This window comes from Gorilla gorilla, chromosome 8, assembly GCF_029281585.2.
Source record: "Gorilla gorilla gorilla isolate KB3781 chromosome 8, NHGRI_mGorGor1-v2.1_pri, whole genome shotgun sequence".
In the NCBI taxonomy this organism is placed as follows: Eukaryota; Metazoa; Chordata; class Mammalia; order Primates; family Hominidae; genus Gorilla; species Gorilla gorilla.
This window is the reverse complement of record NC_073232.2, coordinates 93,625,744-93,646,033: the sequence shown is the minus strand read 5'-3', so window position 1 is coordinate 93,646,033 and position 20,290 is coordinate 93,625,744.

Sequence of the window (20,290 nt, the reverse complement as noted above, 5' to 3'; positions counted from 1 at the left end):
TTTTCTGGAAATGTGGTTTTTGAGGTGTTCAAACCTCATTAGCCTCCACCAGTGGCTAATAGATTTTCTTGTTTTTCATCATGCTGTTGGTTTTCAAGGCTATCACAGAGCTGCAAAAAGGGAGTGGAAATAAAATGTCAAACTGCCATATAATTTGCTGTTCTTACCTAGATTCAGCTATTTTTCTTGAATAAATCGGTTCTAAATATTTTCTAGCCTTAATTTCCAGTTAATTTTAAACGTTTTGAGAAAGTTGATTTTTACAGTTTCTGTCAATGTTCTCATTGATTTGATGGGGAAAAAATCTTCAAAATTCTTTGCCATTCTCAGTTATCTCATGACCATTTAAATTTTCATTTTGCAAGCAATAAATAATATTGAACATCATTTTATGGCTAATATGGCATTCATATAACTTAACGTAATAAAGTTTCTGTTCAGATATGTTGCTTTTTTATTGGATTGTATGCTATCTTACTGATGCTTAAGTGTTTTTTATTTATACTAGATATAAGTTCCTTATTGGATATGAGATCTAGAAATATAATCAATCAGGCCAAAATTTATCTTTTCATCCTCTACCAATGTATCACAGGATAAAAGCTTTGGTAAAATGAAGTTCATAAATTATTTTCCTTATGTTTTGGGCAAAGTATCAAAAATTCATTTCCAATGTGAAAATGACACATTTTTCTCTTATGCTTTCTTCTACAAGTTTCATAAGTGTTATATTTCACATTTAAGTCTCATCCATTTTGAAATAATTTTCCATTTGGAAAAAAAACAAAAAACAAACAAAAAACCTCAAGCATTTCTCACACCATAAACAAAGTAAACTCAAAGTGATTCACGGACCTAAACTTAAAAGCTAAATTATACAACTTCTAGCCCAGAAGAACAACTTTATGACCTATGGTTCAGCATCGTGTGTACCAAAAGAAAATGATAAGCTGAAATTCATCAACATTTTCCAGTCAACCATTAACATGAAAGAATAAGCCATAGACTGTGAGAAAATGTTTGCATTGTATAAAGTTGACAAAATGCTTGTATACAAAATATAAAGAACTCTTACAACTTGAGAAAAGAAAGGAACTTTTATCTGAAGAGTGTGAATTCTTTTCAAGTATCCCAGAGAAGCATTAAAATCAGACAGCAACCCTGTCCTACTTCCCCGCTTTTCAGCTATGCATTCATCTCTTGAAACTGCTTTTGCTATTGCCACAGTAGCTGTAAAGTACCCAACCAATGCGGCACCAGGCACTATAACCCACACCCCTAGATTAACGATGTATAGCCAATCAGTAATCAATGTTATTTCTGTAAACCAATGAGAATTCTTGATAAACAACTTTGTATCAACCCACTCCTTGTCCTCAATTTTGTCCTTTAGAAACCTCCTTGTAACAAAGGCCGAACACGGCTCTTATCTAAAGATACTTGGGTGTGAGACCCTGGAAAGCTGTCCTCACTTTAGCTCAAGTAAATGCTTTAAATTTACTTTGTCCTCACTTTGGCTCAAGTAAATGCTTTAAATTATATTTTGTGCCTCAGCCTCTTCCGTTTAGGTCGACAGACTCAATGATAAGAAAGCACACTAGCTAATTTTTAAAAATTCACAAAATAGTTTACTGCACAGCAAAATAAACAAATGGAAAATAAACATATAAAAAGATACTTAACATCTTTAATTGCCAGGGAAATATAAATTAAAACCACAACCAAGTACTAGTACATATCCCCTACAATAGGAAAAATTTAAAAGGCTGATACTCTCAAACATTGGTGCACAGTATTATGTGTAAATTTAATTGAATAAAATTGATGGAAAAAAATTTTAAATAGTGTCAGAAGCATAGGTAACAGTACACAAGTTTTAATTATTATCATTCTTAATTGTGTAAAACATATCTGCTATATATCTTACTATTGATAGCTACTTATCCCAAAACAAAATAAAATCAGTGAATTTATAACATGAAGTGACTTACATCTTAAAAATTAATACCCAGTTCAAGAATGTTTTGAAATGTAACCAGTGAACTCCTGACTGGCACAAAGATTTTCAGAGTAACTCTCCACCTACTTAAAAAGAAGCCTTCATTTTTATCAAAACAAATAAACAATATTGGCTTTTCTTGTAGAATTTTGTTCATTAGTACTTTATGTATACTTGCTGCTTAAGATTGCCTACGAATGATGCAAATAAACCTTATCTCTCAAAAGAAAGTTTTTTTAAAGTCTTTTTGTTTATTCTCATAAAAGTAGAAAAAATATTTATGGTTACACTTTTGGTTTTCCTGGTATATTTTTTCTTAGTGACTCATAAGAATACTTGTCTTATGTATCTTTTCTAGAAATACAAAATAGCAAATGCCAAAATCTAAGACATGTTCGGAATCTGTACTTTTATCCATCTCTGGAACCTCTCACACTATGTATTATTTTAAACATATTTCTTTCAAACTTTTGAAATTTTTCTCTGCCCGTTTAATAGTATCTAGAGAAACAAGGCACTTTGCTGCTATTTCCTATGTACTCTACCTGTATGTTTCTTCACATTTATTATTGTTTAGGGAAATTTTGCCCAGTATTGGAGGAATTATCTAGACTTAAAATGTTGTTGAAAATAAATACATATTTATTATCATGTGTTAGATGCTTATATTTTAAAACTTATACCAATTATCATGTCATTATGAAATAATTTAATGCAAGCTACATATTTGGTAAAATGAATATAAAAGTTATTGATACTCCTGAAATCTTATTGGCTTACTAAATAGATGTTTATTTATTGTTCATATGAAATCAGACTACTGGGAAAGGGGCTAGGAGAGGAAAGAACTCTATTCACATGGGAGCCCTGGCTAACATAGGACTTTCATGGCCACCCTAGACATTGACTGCATCCAACAGGTGGAAGAAAAGACTTTTATAGGCCTGGGTAAAAAGGATCATATATCAATTTTGCTAATACTCTATTGGCAAAGTGGGCTTGGAAATCTATTTCTTGGCTTATAATGTATTCTCAGCAACAATTTAAACTACAGAATAATACTAGTCTTTGATGCAGAGCTAGTGATCTCCAGCATGTTTATACTAACTCTAGTCAAAATATAAACCAAGGCAAGGTCATCAACACTAAAAATAAATGTGAATTTATATAGTAAAATAATATCTTTCATAATTTAATTTTTGACAATGTGCTATCAGGCATTTTGATTGCCATTGTTTTTACAACTTAATATGGGTTACAAACATTTCACATTACCCGTATTAGCTCTGCCATTTTCTTGTGTTTCACAATGGGAGGAATCTATTTAAACCACCTTTCTATTTTTTGAGGGTCAACGCTAGATAATAAAATCCATAATTATATCTTGCAAAGCACATGTATACTTTACTATGCTTCAATTCAGCAGTAGTAAGTCAGTGAGTCCTGGTGGTGTTATCAACAGCTCTGGATTGTGGAGCTCTGATATCTTTATCAGCAAGCTTCCTAACTTAATGTGTTTATTATTTTTAAGTTAAATGAAAAGTGCACGAATACAGTGTTTTTCTCACAGCCCAGTGAATCATGCTGCATGTTGCCCTTGCTAAGCTTAACTCACTATGGATGACTAAATAAGCTGATTACAAACATCTTAATTAAGGATTATTATCACATCAAAGCAGAATTTTAATGTTTACAGAGGAATAGTTTGCCGAACATTGATTTTTGTACTCATTCTAAATCATTGTGACATCTGTAATTACTCAATGCACTAATCCTCATAAGCGTAGCCAAAATCCTATCTTTCAATCTGTTTATTGCATACTAACAATACCCCTCACCTCTAACACATACATTATTCACATAAAAGTTATATCTATAGCCACAGTTATACAGAGATATTTAACCCACAGAAAGTTCCAGAAAAAAAAAGCAATCCAAGAATGCCAGCTATAACCTGGCCTACACCCAAATATAATCTCTTACCTTGATCACCCAACATTGCCCGAAGTGTTGAGTGACTGTAGGCCAATGGTTTTCAAGCTCAGATACCTATAGAAATGAAGTCTGTATTAGTCTGTTCTCATGCTGCTAATAAAGACATACCTAAAACTGGGTAATTTATAAAGGAAAGAGGTTTAATTGACTCACAATTCCACATGGTTGGGGAGGCCTCATCTTACATGGTGGAGGCCAACATCTTACATGGTGACAGGAGAGAGAACTTGTGCAGCGAACTCCCATTTATAAAACCATCAGATCTCGTGAGATGTATTCACTACCGGGAGAACAGTATGGGGGAAACCACCTCCATGATTCAATTATCTCCACCTGGCCCCACCCTTGACACATGGGGATTATTACAATTCAGGGTGAGATTTGGGAGAAGACACAGCCAAACCATATCAATGTCTTTCATGAGGACCCTAAAAAATGGGGAAGCATGAGTAGACAGACCCCCTGATTCTATCAAACTGACAAAGAGCCTTTCAAGAGATTGTATCATTTTATATTTCTGTCACGTGAGTTTCAGTGACTCCACTTTCTTGCCTGCACTAAGTATTGTCAGCACTTTTTCCTTAGTCAATCTATTCTCTATAACGATATAACATTGTGGTTTTAATGTAAATTTCCCTAATGACTAATGACTTGTGGAACACATTTTTGCCATCAGTATATCTTCTTTCATTTTATTCAAATATTTTGTCCAATTTAAAAATATTTTGTCTGCTCCAAACCATTTTTATCCTTTCGATGTTCGCCACTTACTCCTGGTAGTCCCCATAAGTCTACTCATAAGCTGCTGATTCTCATTCTAAGGTATCCCTGTCAACCTAGGAGAAGTAAATGTCAGCATCCAGGTCTTCTAGAGAAAACCTGCAGGCCATTTGATCTCAATAATGAGCTCTTAGTGTGGTTGATAGGCTGCAACAGTAAGCAGTGCCTGAGCAAAATGACTCAGAATTTTACATTTTCCAACAGGGAGCAAGGGTAAGATGATCTTTTTCCTTTTCCTGCTTCATAAAATTTTGAATTGCTAGTTTCCGTGGGTGTGTGTGCCGATAGACCACTGACTATAGGGATGGAGAGCCATCAGATACAAGGTAAACAACAGCAGAGGAACCACCGGCCTCAACAGCACACTATTTTTTTCAAGGACCCCATGTTAGGGTGCTCCTATGCTAGTTCCATGCAACTCTTGGTACTTCCAGGCAACCTGTGAGCAGTCTGCTGTTGCTACACTACAACAGGCAACAAGAAATTCGAATTTGATTCAGATATGCTTGGCTATTTGGGGCACAGCCCACTCAGCTGATTGGGGGGTATCATAAGGTCCAAGGGGGTTAGCCCCTTTTCTCTCCTTTTTGGGAAGCTTTTGAAGAATGAAGTTGTCAATATGGGACATTCACTTCTGGAGGCTTAGGAACCAGTGACTAAGAGAGGAGGCAGACACGTGCTTAGGTTGTAGAAACTCAAGGAGAACACAGTTTATGAGATCCACAATTTAGGATTGGAAATGATGGCAAAATGTGAAACCATGCACAGTGGCAGTGGTTCAAGCACAAGCTTACCAGCAGGCAGCAGTGCCTCCCAGGCTGTCTCCACCTCTCAGTAAATCCAGACACCATCTAGTGGTATTTCTCTTTCATCTGAGGCCAAAACACCCTGTTTGCCTCACCAGTTGTTTTAACCATATTATCTTGGGTGAGGTATGAGAAGACTGGATGCAGATGAAGAGAAATAAGCCAGAAAGATGTTTGCAGTTTCATTATACTCATAAGCTTCTTAGGGAGACCACAGTATGCCATGTAGGGCCACTCAGGGGAAGCACTGGGGTCAGCCAAGATGAGGCGACCTATGGGCAAGCACCTTTTTTGTGGTTTCCACAGGAAGGCATGGGTGAGGCAGGGTAAGCAGGCCTAGAATTGGCTGTTGTGAATAATTCCAGGGGACTCTGGGGTCTACAGCAGTTTCTAGGTGTCTGGTACCAAACCCTAGGTGATTAGTGCCAATGTATAGTGGCCCAGAGTGTAAGAGACCAATACGGAAAGTGGCTGGGAATGTGGCCTTTATCAGCACAGGCAAAAAGAGGAACTGACTGGCATACAACTAGGGCCTCAAAACTGAGTCAAGATAAACACACACACACACACACACACACACACAACTACATCACAATCATACAAAAACATTTGTACTTGGAAATTTATAGCTATAAATGTTTAGATTAAGAAAGAAGAAAACCCTGAAATAAATAGCCTAACATCTTAAGCCAGTGGAAAAATAAGCTCAAACCAAACTTAAGCAAGTGGAAAGAAGAAAGTAATAAAGTATACAGCAAACATTAATGAAACAGATAATTTTTTTAAAAAAATAGAGAAAATCAATAAACCAAACTCATTCTTTAGAAAGATTGAAACAACTAAATTGTTTTAGCTAGATCAACCATAAAAAAGACAAGACTCAAATTATTAGCATCAGAGATAAAAAAGGGAACATTACTACCAATTTTACAGAAATAAAAAGAACTATAAAGGAATGTGATTAATAATTATATGCCAAACTAATTAGGTAATCTAGATAAAATTAACAAATTCAGAGAAATACACGAACTTCAAAACTATCTCAAGAAGAAATGGACAATCTGAATAGACTTCTAACAAATGATGAGATTGAATTAGTAAACAAAATGCTACACACAAGGTAAAACCCAGGCCAACATGATTACAATGGTGTGTTCTAACAAGAAAGAATTCATACATATTCTTATAAACACTTTAAAAAACTAGAAAAGGAGAGAGCACTTCCTAACTTTTTTGATAGATCTAGCATTACCCTAATGACAGAACTAGACACAGACGTAGTAGAAAAGTAAACTACAGATCAATCTTTCTTACAAATAAAAACGCAAAAATCCTCAACAAAAATGTAGCAAGCTGAGCCAAGTGACATACAAAAGGAATTATACACCATTGACAAGTAGTATTTATCCCAGGAATGAACAATGTGTGGAAATTAATGAATACGGTGCATCAGACAAATAGAATAGAAACCAAAAATTGCGTGATCATCTTAGTAAGTGCAGAAAAACCATTTTAAAAAATCCACCACCCTTTCATGAAAAATATAATCAAAAAACTAACAGTAGATGGAAAAGTCACAAACCTAATAACGAGAATCTAAAAAACCTACAGCTAACATCATACTTAATGGTAAATGACTGGATGTTTTTCCCTTAATATTAGGAACAATAAAAGAGTGTCCACTCTCACCACATCAGTTAAACAGTGTGCTGTAGGTCCTGTGTAGAAAAATTGGTAATTGGAAGAAAGAAACGAAAGAAAGAAAAGAAAGAAGGGAGGAAGAAAGGAAGAAAGAGAGAAAGAGAGAGACAAAGAGAGAAAGAAAGAAAGAGAAAGAAAAGAAACAAAGAGAAAGGAAAGAAAGGAGGGAGGCAGGGAAAGAAAGAGGGAGGGAGGGAGGAAAGAAGGAAGGAAAGAAGGAAGCAAGCAAGCAAGCATCAGAATGGAAAGGAAGAAGTTTATCCTTATTTGCAGGTGACAAATACTGAACATAGAAAATAGTTAATGAATTTATCAGAAAATTATTCAAACTAAAAAGGCATTCAGCAAGGCAAAAGTTTAACATACAAAAATCAACCCTTCCTATACACCTGAATAATCCAAAAATAAAATTAAAAAAAAAGTTCCATTTACAATGACATCTGCTATGTTATTTGAATGTGCCCCCTAAATTCATGTGTTGGAAACTTAATCCCCAATGCAACAGTCTTGGGAGGTGGAACCTAATAGGAAGTGATTGGGTCATAAGAACAAAACCCTCATGAATGGATTAATGTCATTATTCCCAGAGAGGTTTATTTTTTGTGAAAGTGGGTTGTAATAAAAGGGAGTACACCACTCATGCCTTCTCTCTCACATGCTCATTTTTACCTTCTCACCTTCCACCATGAGATGACCCTCACCAGATGCCAGTGCTGTGCTTTTAGACTCCCAAGCCTCTAGAACTGTGAGAAATTAATTCATTTTTAAAATAAATTACCCAGTCTGTGGTATTCTGTTATAGTATCAGAAAATGAACAAATATATCATCAAAAAGAATAAAGTACATAAAGATAAATGTATGAAAAAAGTGCAAAAATTATACTTTCAAAACTACAAAATATTACTGAAATAAATTACCAAAGATTTAAATAAATAGAAATATATTTTATATTTATGTATCAGAAGACTTAATATGGTTCAGCTATTCAGATACAATACTCCCCAAATTGATCTACAGATTCAGTGCAATTCCTATCAAAATCCCAGCTAACTTCATAGTAATTGGCAAGGTGATTAGAAAAATCATATGGAATTCCAAGGGACTCAGAACAGTCATAAAGCCTACATATGGTGGAATATTATTAGGTAATGAAAAAGAATGATGTACTTATACATACTATAACACAGATGAATGACAAAAAATCTTATGCTAAATGAAAGAAGCAAAACAAAAAGACCACATATCGTATGATTTTATTTATGTGAACTTTCCCCAGAAGACAAATCTATACGTAGAAAAACTGAATTGAGAAATATTTTAGGATAATGAAAATACTCTAAAATTGGATTATGATGTTGGTTTCATAATTCTAAATTTTCTGGAAAAAAATAAATTGGATAATATTTAAATTATAACTCAAAAAATTCTTAAAATATAAATTCTAAAAACATAAAAATAGTTTTTTTCTCTTCCTTTATTGCATAGCCTAGGACATCCTGTATAACAATCTTGATTAGAAGTGGTGAGATTGGACATCCTTGACTTTTTCCTGATCTTAGTGGTGATGAATTCATTTATTTTATGATTAAGTATTCTTTTACTGTTAGCTTTCCATTCATGCCCTTGATCAAGTTGAGTAAGTTAATTTCTATGCTTAATTTGATGATAGCATTTTTTCCTAATCAAGAACAGCAATTTTGATTTTGATACTGAATTTTGGAAAATATTCTTTAGTTCATATTAAGATGATCAAATTAATTATCTTTATTTTTAAATTTCAGTCTATCAATATTGATAAGAATATTGCTTGTATTACTTGTTTTTCAAATGTCAAACCAAGGATAAAAGCCACTTAATGATGATGCATTATACCTTTTATAATTGTTGGATTTGATTTGACATAATTTTAAAAGTATTTGTATATTTTCACAAGGAACACTGAAGTGTATATTTCTTTCATTACATTGTTTTTATCTGATATTCATATCAGGGTAATTCCAACCTCACAGTTGGAATGTATTTTTCTGATGGAAATGGTATTGCTTCTTCATATTGATTCTTCCTTAAACATTTGGTGGAATTAACCAAGGGAGCCCACCTGAGGCTAAAACTTTCTGTCTAAAAGATTTTAAATTAAAGATTGAAATTCATTACTAAATATAGTGCTACCCATATTACCTATATTTTCTTGAGCTTTGCTACTTAGTGTCTTCCCAGGAATTTATCCATCTCATAAAGTTTTTAATAATCTCTATAAAATAAATGCTACCCTTGCCATTCTTGATAGCAGTAATTTGTGCCTCCTCCCTTCTCATTTTCTCCCACTTTTAAAATTGTTTCATGCAATAGGGTAAATCGCTTTTTCTGTTACTTCACTTGGACAGAGGCAGAAGACTCCTTAGCACATATTTTTAAATTGTGACAGATGATCCATATTAACATGTTAAAGAGGACAAAGAGCTTATTTTAAACAGCAAAGCTCACAACAATGTCCCAAACACTCCTAATATCCAGTCCCCATCAAGGAAGAAAAATTATTATTTTTTAAAAAATTGTTTTACCCATAAATATATACTTTCAACTTCATCTGGCGTATATATCTGAGAATATATGAACACATATACATCTATATAAAACATTAATTTCTGTTCCATGTTTTCTTTTCTTTGTGTACTATCAACTATCAATTGACTTTCATTTGTGATACAATATAACTTAGGTCACTTATACTATCCTCTCTTTCCCCTGACCCTTATCCTCAAAATATTTGTATTTTGAAATATACATTCCCATATGTTTGACTGTGAATGTGAATATGTACTTACATTTGGAAATACATATTATATTGATTAGCTCTATAAGTTTAAATAATATCTATATTCCTATATTTATTAAGTTTAATTATTTATATACACACACACACACATATAAATATCTGCATTATTCCTTAACTTTTTCTCCACTGGTTCTGCTTCTCAACGTCCAACATATAAAATTTTACTTTTTTATTGAAGAGTGTTAAAACAAGTATTTACTCTACTATCACAACCAAGTCAGGTGGGTTACTATAAAGTGTGTTCTAATAAATTATGTCTTTCTTAATATAGTTCTTTATGTAATGCATTTAAGAACTCCTTAGTAGAACAGAATTTTTATTTATACATTTCTTTATGGCTTTAATTCTACAAGCCCTAAACTAATAGAAGAACAGTATCCCGGCATCGAGGTTAAGTACATATTCTGTTCCTGTCACTTTTAAATATTCCTCATATTTGGAAACTAACTATATAATATTATTTTTCCCTAGCATTTTTAAATGCTCTTATATACTTATTGGGCAAAAGACCAAGGTGAATTTGTTATTGTCTCTGGCTTTTCTGCTACTCAATATTATTGTGTACTGTATAGTGTATCAGTCACAGAAAACAGATGACATATTTAATTTGTGATACTTCGAGATGTGTTTATTTACAATGTTACAAGTAGTGCATGTATGGAGATGCAAAGTAGAGTGTGATAACACAGCATAATGACAGCAGAACCCTCACTATTTCTGGGCCTACGAGAACAATGGCAGAGAATGACTACTGGAACCCAGAAGGAGATCTGTTTGTAGAGTAGGCCAAATTGAGAGCAATATTGAACTTTGATTGTGGGCACAGCTAGCCTGGTGCAATTTTGCTGGGAGAAAGCCAATAGAAGGGATAAGTTTACCTTACTATCCTACGTATATCAAATCCCCTCACTCTCTCAGCTGAATCCAACCCAAAGCTAGCAGGCAAAGTAGCTAATTGTTGGAATTCATACGGGTCATCTTTGTGAGGCTAACAGTAAGGTGAAAAAGGATGAGGTATTGATCTAGAGGAGAAAATAGAGTTATATGGTTAAAAAAAAAAAAAAAATCTCATTTTTTCCTCCCATTTTCAGAGTTTGTCTTCCCTTCTCCAATTTTGACTAGTCGGTATAAACCAAAAGGTACCTGAGACAGATCTCAATCAACTTGGAAGTTTACTTTGCCAAGGTTAAGTATCATGATCCATGACACAGCCTCAGGAGGTCCTGAGAACGCTTGCCCACAGTGGTTGGGTTCTAGCTTGGTTTTATGCATTTTAGGAAGACGGAAGTTACAGGCAAAGAAATAAACCAATACATGTAAGGTATACATTCATTTAGCCCAGAAAGACAACACGAAAAAACAAGGACCTTACAGGTTGTAGGTGGATGCAAGGATTTTCTGATCCAAGGCAATTGGTTGAAAGAGTTGTTATTATCTAAGGACATAGAATCAATAGAAAGGAGTGTCTGGCTTAAGATAAGGGATTATGAGGACCAAGGTTCTTATTACATAGATGAATGCTCATAGGTGGGAGCCCTTAGAGGAAATAGATGGCAACATATTTCCTATTCAGACCTTTAAAAGATGTTAGACTCACAGCTAATCTTTTCAGCATCACAAAAAGACCTGGAAAAGGAAGGGGGTTTTCTAAAGAATATAAATTTCCCCCACAAAAGACAGCTTTGAAGGGCCATTTCAAAATATGTCAAAGAAATATATTTTGGGGTAAAATACTTCAATTTATTTCAAGGCTTGCTAGCTGTCATGTGATACTACACTAGAGTCACATAGGAATTTATCTTATTGCTACAAAGAGTCTGTTTTGTTAGACTTAAGATCTCTGTTTTAATGTTAATCAGTTGTATCTGAATTCCAAAGGAAGAAGAGGGCAGTGAGGTGTGTCTAACCCCACAACTCCCTATCACGTCCCGAACTGGTTTTTCAGGTTCCTTGCAATCTCCTTGGCCAAGAGGAGGGTTCTATTCACTAGGCCTAGGGGCTTAGAATTTTATTCTTGGTTTACATTTGTTTCTAGGCCTATTTTGCGACTCCCATACATTATTTCATCGCTTTCATTATTCCTCTGTTCCTCATTTTTCTGGATCTTGTATCTCTCTTTTACTTAATGTATATCTTCAATTACTTAATGAAAAATAAAATCTTTATTCTGGGCGCATAATTGTTTAATAGTTTAGCTAGATACAAGGTACAAGCTAAATTTATGTATTTAAAATTTTGATTTATCAAATGTTTAGAAATAAGATCTAATGCCTGTCCCTTTTAAGTGACATGCAGTCAATGTTTGTTATTTGCAGTAGTTACAGCCTATGAAGTTACTGTAAACACTAAATTAGTGACTATGGAAAAGTTGCAACTAGAAGAAATACAAGGTTAGGTTTCTGTGAGCTTCTGGTCACAAAATTTTCATCAATCAATACATAACCTTTTTAAAATGTGTGTTTTTATTTAAAGACACCTTATTTAATATATATTGTTAAGTCATTAACATCACACTCATGGCCAAGAGCACTATAACTCATTCCTTACCTAAATATGCATATTTTCCCATAAGGCACATCACTGAATTCTTACACTTAGGCACACTAGGCAGTACCTCAGCACTATGCCTGAGAGCCATTTTAAACAGCGTAATCACCAATAAAAAGCATGCACATTTGAAAATTGTGACATTAAATAGACTGAGCAAAGGACGCTCATTTATAGTATGAGAGACCAAACAAGATGGCAGTGTATCACCTTTTTCATCTGAGCTGGAAATGTGTGCATCGTGACTCAGATTTTTTTGCTACTCTGTGCATGGCCATGAATAGCCAGGAAAATACCATGAGTATTCATTTGGGGGTTACAAATAAGTTTCAGTGAATAGGTTATTTTGAAAATATGGAATTCATTAATAATGAGGGCTGCCTGCCTGTACATATTATTCCTGCAAACATTTACAATGTTATTTTAATATGATTTTCTTCACTTCTATGAGGGTGTGCATTTATTAAAGTTCTTTCAACTCCATCCTTTTCATCATCTGTCACTTTTTAATACAACTCAATTGTTGGAAACATGGGCCTTCACTTAAAGAAAATTATCTTCTGTTATTACTTTTACAATTTGTTTACACGCGTATTCTCATTCTCTTTCTAGAATTCTTCTTAGAGAGATGCGGACAATATCAGATATGTCTTATTTTTCCTTCTGTTGTTATTACTTGTTTTGAATTGTGGTCTGAGCTTTCACTGGCTTTGTATTCCAGTACTAACATTGAATTTTAGAAGTTTGAAGCTCATCTTTGTTGCTTCTATCTGCCTGTCCCTACCACTCTGAGATGAGAGCTTCTCAGATGTACTTATCAGTAGATCTATGTCCACATAGCCTCAGCCCAGTATTTTCTAGTCTATTTTATAATTTCTGTCCTTTAGAAATTACTTTGAAATCTCATTCACCAATATTAGCCATATTCTTCTTATTTTTATTATACATGCATTTTTGAATCTCTATTGTTTCATTAGGATGATAACTCAGCAAAAGCAACCCTTATATTTTTTACAGTTCAATATTTGTAACATGTTATACTATTGCTAGCCAACCTAAAGTATTACATAATACTCAGTGTAAGAGAAGGAATAATAAAAGACTCATGTACAAAATAAAGTGTCTCCCTCTGTCTTAAATCACTTTTGCTTTGCTATAACAAAATATCTGAGACTGGGTAACTTGTATGAAACAGAGATTTATTTCTTACAGTTCTGGAAACTGGGAAATCCAAGGTTGAGTGGCCTGTATCATCATCATCATCTTTCTGCATCATCCTATGATGAAAGGTGGAAGGACAAGAGGGCACACCAGAAAAAGTGAGAGCAAATAAGAGAGAGAAAGAGAAAGAGAGAGAAGAGAGGAAGGGCAGCAAACCCATCCTGTTGTCAGGAACCCATTATGGCTATAACTAATCTACCCTTGTGATAACAACATTAATCCATCCATGAGGGCAAAGACCTCATGACCTAATCACCTTTTAAAGATCCTGGCTCTCAACACTGTTGCATTGGAGATTAAGTTTCCAACACACGAACTTTGGAGAACACGTTCAAACCATAGCACCCTGACTCTACCAAAAAGGAAATTTAAGCCCAGGGAGAGGGAACTAAGGCAGAGTGAAGATACACTGATACAGTGAAAGTTAAGTTGAGTTTAAACGTGTGAATGTGTTTATTTGCCCTCAAATTTGTTCTCTTGGAAAACTGAACTATCCAGAGGCCAACTAGAGAACAGCCCAACCTTAAGAGTTTCTTATTATAAATGGTATACAAGAGAACTGTTCCAACATCAGTTTGTAAACCTGAAAATTAAAGGAGAAAGAAAATAAATCACTCAGAGTTATAGCTCTGGAGACCACAGTATGCTTAAAACACAGGCATGTCAGCTGCGTAGTGTGTTTTTAATACCTAACCACATCCTGTGAATACTTTGATGCTTTTATTACTGCCTCATTCCCAAGAAGTTCTTCAATTGATGCTATAAATACACAAGACTTAATACACTAAAAATTAAGTCTGGTACAAACAATTGCCAGTAAACTGAAAGTTAATTCAGAAACGAATGTTACTCACTCCTGAAGGCATTATGGACTAGATATTCCACCAAAAAGGAGACAGGCTTACTCTTGAGAAACCATGCAAAAAAGAAAGATTCCCACTGATGACCTCAAATTTGTTTCTTTATTTTGCTCAGTAATTCTCACCCCTGGAAACTAATTTTTAGAGCTATTCATCTTTTCCCTTACTGTATTTTATTATTAAATTAGTAGAGGTTTACCTTTAGAAAATAAAGGGGAATTTGGATAATTATAAAGTCTAATATTCAGAGATTATTCTGTTAATATTTTAGAATGCATGCCTTTAGACTTATGGAATTATATATAGATACAGATATATGCAGGTGATCCTTCCGTATAAACCATATCATAAATTTTTCCACTAAAAATATACTATGAGAAAATCGAAACTCTATACACTGTTAATGTGTATAATGGGTAGAGCCATTATAGAAAACAGTACAGAATTTCTTAAAAACAAACAAACAACCTTGTGACCCAGCAATCCCTCTGTTGGTTATAAACCAAAAGGAAATGAAATCAGCACCTCATAGATATTTTCTATGCTTTTAGGTTCATTGCAGCATTATTCCCAATAGACAAGATATGGAAACAACCTAAGTGACTATAAATAGATGAATGGACAAATAAATTGTGATATAGATTTATATATATATATATACACACACACACAATGAAATATTCTTCAGCCTTTTAAAAGGAGGCACTGTCATTTGTGATAACATGTATGAACCCAGGATGATAACATGCCAAATTAAAAAAAGAAAAATACTGTATGATCTCACTTATATGCAGAATCTAAAAAATAAAATTTAAGACTAATAAATAGAAACAGAGTAAAACAATGGTTACCAGGGGAAAGAGGGAAAGGAAATGAGAAGTAGGTCAAAGGGTACACATTTGCAGTTAGGTTGGATGAATAAATCTAGTGATCTTATATACAGCATAAAGATTATATTTAATAATGATGTACTGTATACCAAAAATATGGTAAAAGAGTAGATTTTAGTTGCTCTTGCCACACACACAATAAAACATAACTATGGAAGATGATGACTATGGAAATTTGTTTGACCTTATTAATTATTTCACTGTGTGTGTGTATCAAAATATATTGAACACAGATAAAATAAAAATAAATTTAAAGAGGCATATAAAAATATATATGTATACTATGAAAATATTTCTATATCAAAAAGTTTACAGAATCATTTATAAGAGCAGACCATTTCCTTATATTAGTATTTAGATAATTTATAACTAGTGCTTATAGATATGATATACCCCTTTTGAAACAACAGTGTAACATCCTACACTCTACCAAGTTCTCAATTCCTAGAAGAGCAATTGTTAAATCAAAGGAAACATGCATCTAGAATTGCCATTAAAAAATCAGTGTGCCGGCCGGGTGTGGTGGCTCATGCATATAATTCCAGCACTTTGGGAGGCCAAGGCGGGTGGATCACCTGAGGTCAGGAGTTCGAGACCAGCCTGGCCAACATGGTGAAACCCTGTCTCTACAAAAAGTACAAAAATTAGTCAGTCATGGTTGTGTGCACCTGTAATTCCAGCTACTTGGGAGGCTGAGGCAGGAGAATTGCTTGAACCTGGGAGATGGAGGTTGCGGTGAGCTGAGATTGTGCCATTGCACTCCAGCCTGGGCAACAAGAGCGAAAAACTGTCAAAAAAAATAATCAGTGTGCCAATATTCACTGCACCAATAATGTAAAAGAAAGACCTTCAGAAATGCTGTGCAGGTTACTGACTCAACAGCCATTTATGAAAGAAATCTGGATTTATTTGTATTTTACATTTGTTGGTGTGTTACATAGTCTTATTTTTAGTGTTGAAATAACTATACTTAGACTTCTTGTTTTTGATCTTTCAATGAAAGTATTAGTGGGAAGAGTGGTAATTGCTAAGAGCATCTCTGGGTTCAGGAAAGTACTGAGCCGAAGAAAACATTTCACTCCCCAGATATGTAGTACTTTATAGCTCTGTTCTTCTTTAAATGTTCGGTAGAATTTAATAGTGAAGCCATCAGGTCCTGGAGTATTCTTGAAGGGAGCTTTCTTATTACAGCTTTGATATTTGTTACTTATTGTTGGTCTATTCAGGTTTGGGATTTCTTCATGGTTAAATCTTGGTAGGTTTTACACATCTAGAAATTTATTCACTTATTCTAAGTTTCTTTTTCTTTTTCTTTTTTTTTTTTTTTGAGATGGAGTCTCACTCTGTCACCCAGGCTGGAGCCGTAGTGTAATCTTGGCTCACTGCAGACCTCCTGGGCCCAAGTGATCCTTCTACCTTAGCCTCCTGAGTAGCAAGGACCACAGACATGCACCTTCATGCCCAGCTGATTTTTATTTGTATTATTTTTTGTAGAGACAGAAGTCTCCCAATATTGCTCAGGCTAGTTTCAAACTCCTGGACTCAAGCAATCTTCATGCCTTGGCCTCCCAAAGTGTTGAAATTATAGTCATTAGCCACCATGCTTGGCTGCATAATCGTCTTTAATGATCCTTTACATTTCTATGGTTCAGTTGTAATGTCTCCTTTTTCGTCCCTGATTTTATTTATTTGAGTGTTTAATCTTGTTTCCTTCATCTGGATAAAGGTTTGTTGATTTTGTTTATCTTTTCAAAACGTAACTTTTGTTTCATTGATTTTTTGTGTTTTTTTAAGTCTCAATTTCATTTATTTCTGCTCTGATCTTTTTTATTTCTCTTCTACTATAATTCTTTATAAATTACCCAGTCTTGCAGTCTTGGGTATTTCCTTATAACAATGTGAGAACAGGCTAATACAAGATGACATGGTAAAAATGTCATGGGCTTTTGAAGGATAGGAACCATGTGCATTCATAGCAGAACAAGAAATCATGTCAGTGTATATAATTAAAGAGAGCTGTAAAGTTAAAAAAATGTAGGCAGATTATTCTGGAGGAAACATTTTAAAAAGCCATCCTTAGAGGACCCATGTTCTGGTCCCTCAACTGCTTCTGAAGGCTCTTCTCACCTAAAAAAAGATACATTGTACAGTCTTTTAATCAAACTACAGCATCATAGATGGAAACCAGAAGCCTGCCATTATCTTTTTTTTTTTTTTTTTTTTTTTTTTGAGACTGAATTTCGCTCTTGTTGCCCAGGCTGGAGTGCAATGGCGCGATCTAGGCTCACCGCAAGCTCCGCCTCCCAGGTTCAAGCAATTCTCCTGCCTCAGCCTCCCAAGTAGCTGGGATTACAGGCATGCACCACCACACCGGGCTAATATTTTTTTTTTTTTTTTTTTTGTATTTTTAGTAGAGATGGGGTTTCTCCATGTTGAGGCTGGTCTCCAACTCCTGACCTCAGGTGATCCGCCCACCTTGGCCTCCCGAAGGGCTGGGATTACAGGCGTGAGCCACCATGCCCGGCCCATTATCTATTGTTTTTAACAGCTGAAACAGGTATTCTGATGATGCTACTGTGCTGTGTAGTTACCATGAACACATTATTGTTTCACTCTATTAATGGTATGACATTATTTTTCTACTGTTAAGCGCTTATTGGTGAATAAGTGTAAGAAAATTATTGCTTATCAGCAGCATAAAAATTATATAAGGTCAGGAATAATGGCGATGCCAGACAACCACAGATTGTCCGCATGGGTAACTGATATAGTGACACTTTTGCTTTCTGACTGTTCAGCGTACACAAATTTTGTTTCATGTAAAAAAGTACTTAAAAATATTGTATAAAATTACTTTCAGACTATATGTATAAGGTATATATAAAACATAAATTTTGTGTTTAGATTTGGGTCCCATTTTCAAGATATCTCATTATGTACAGCTGACCTCTGCATCCAAGGGTTCCACATCTGCAAATTCCACCAATATTGGAAATATTAAACATTTGAAAACAATGAAGGATTGTGTTTGTATTAAGATATACAGACGTTTTTTGGTCCTTATTCCCAAACAATAAAACTATTTATGTAACATTTACATTGTATTAGATATTATAAGTAATCTAGAGATAATTTAAAGTAGATAAGAGCATGTGCATAGGTTATAAACAAATACTGTATCATTTTATATAAGGAACTTGAAAGTCCTTGGATTTTGGTATTTGTGGGAGGATTTAAACCCAATTTTTCACAGATACAAAGGAACAACTGTATGTGCAAACATTTATAAACCTGAAATCCAAAATACTTCTTATTTCAAGCATTTTGGATGAGGGATATTCAGGCTGTATTCTTTCTACTTCTATCTTCTGGAAGAGAGTGTAGGTAATTGGTATAATTTCTTTCTTAAGTGTTTGACAGAATTCACCAGTGAACTTACTGGAGCTTGGCGCTTTTTCTTTTGCAAGGTTATTAATTATTGATTCAAATACTTCAATGGATGTAGGCCTAGTCAGATTACGTATTTCTTCTTTTATGAGTTTTTGAAGGTTGTGCTTTTCAAGTAATTGGCCTTTTTCATTTAAATTATCAAATTTGAGAGCATCAATTTATTCATATATTTCTTTATTATTTGTTTAATGTTCATGGAATCTATGGTGATGTTCCTTCTTTAATTTTGACATTAGCAATTGTCTTTTGTCTTTTATTGTTATTTAGTGTGACTAAAGGCTTACTGATCTTTTCAAACAACCACTTTCAGTTTTGTTGATGTTCTCCATTGATTTCCTGCTTTTAATTTTATTGATTTTTGTTCTAGTTTTTATTTTTCTTTTCCACTTTTGATTTAATTGGCTTTCCTTTTTCTAGTTTTTTAGGGTGGAAGATCATTGATTGATTTTAGATATTCTTATTTCCAGAAATATGCATTTCATGCTATAAATTTCCCTTGAAGCACTCATTTTGCTGCATCCCACAAATTGTGGTAAGTTTTATTTTCATTTTTATTTAGTTCTAAATATTTGAACATTTCTCTTGAGATTCTTTTTTGACCCCTGTGTTATTTAGATGTGTGTTATTTAATATCCAAGCATTTTTGGATATTCTAACTGTCTTAATCCATGTAAGCTGCCCTAACACAATACCATAGATTGAGTGGCTTGTAAACAATATTTATTTTTCACGGTTCTGGAGTTTGGAAAATCCAAGATCAAGGAGCTGGCAGATTCAACATCTGGTGAGAACTAGCTTTCTGGTTTATAAACAGTCATGTTTTTGCTATATTCTCACATGCAGAAAGGTCAAGGGACTTCTCTGTGTCTCTTTTACAAGGACACTAATCCTATTTGATGGCTCTGCCCTCATGACCCAATCACTTCCCAAAATCTCCACTTTCTAATATCATCACATTAGATGTTAGAATTCAACATGTAAATCTTCAGGGAACACAAGCATTTTGTCTAAAGCATCACCTGTCTTTCTGTTATTGATTTCTGGTTTAATTGTTTCTGTTGTTTCAGAGAAGACGTTATATGACTTCTACTCTTTTACTTTTGTTGGGGTAAATGGCCTGGCATGTGGTCTATCTCGGTGGACATTTCATGAGAACTTGAGAAAAATTTGTAATCTGCTGTTGTTAGATGAAATAGTCTATAGA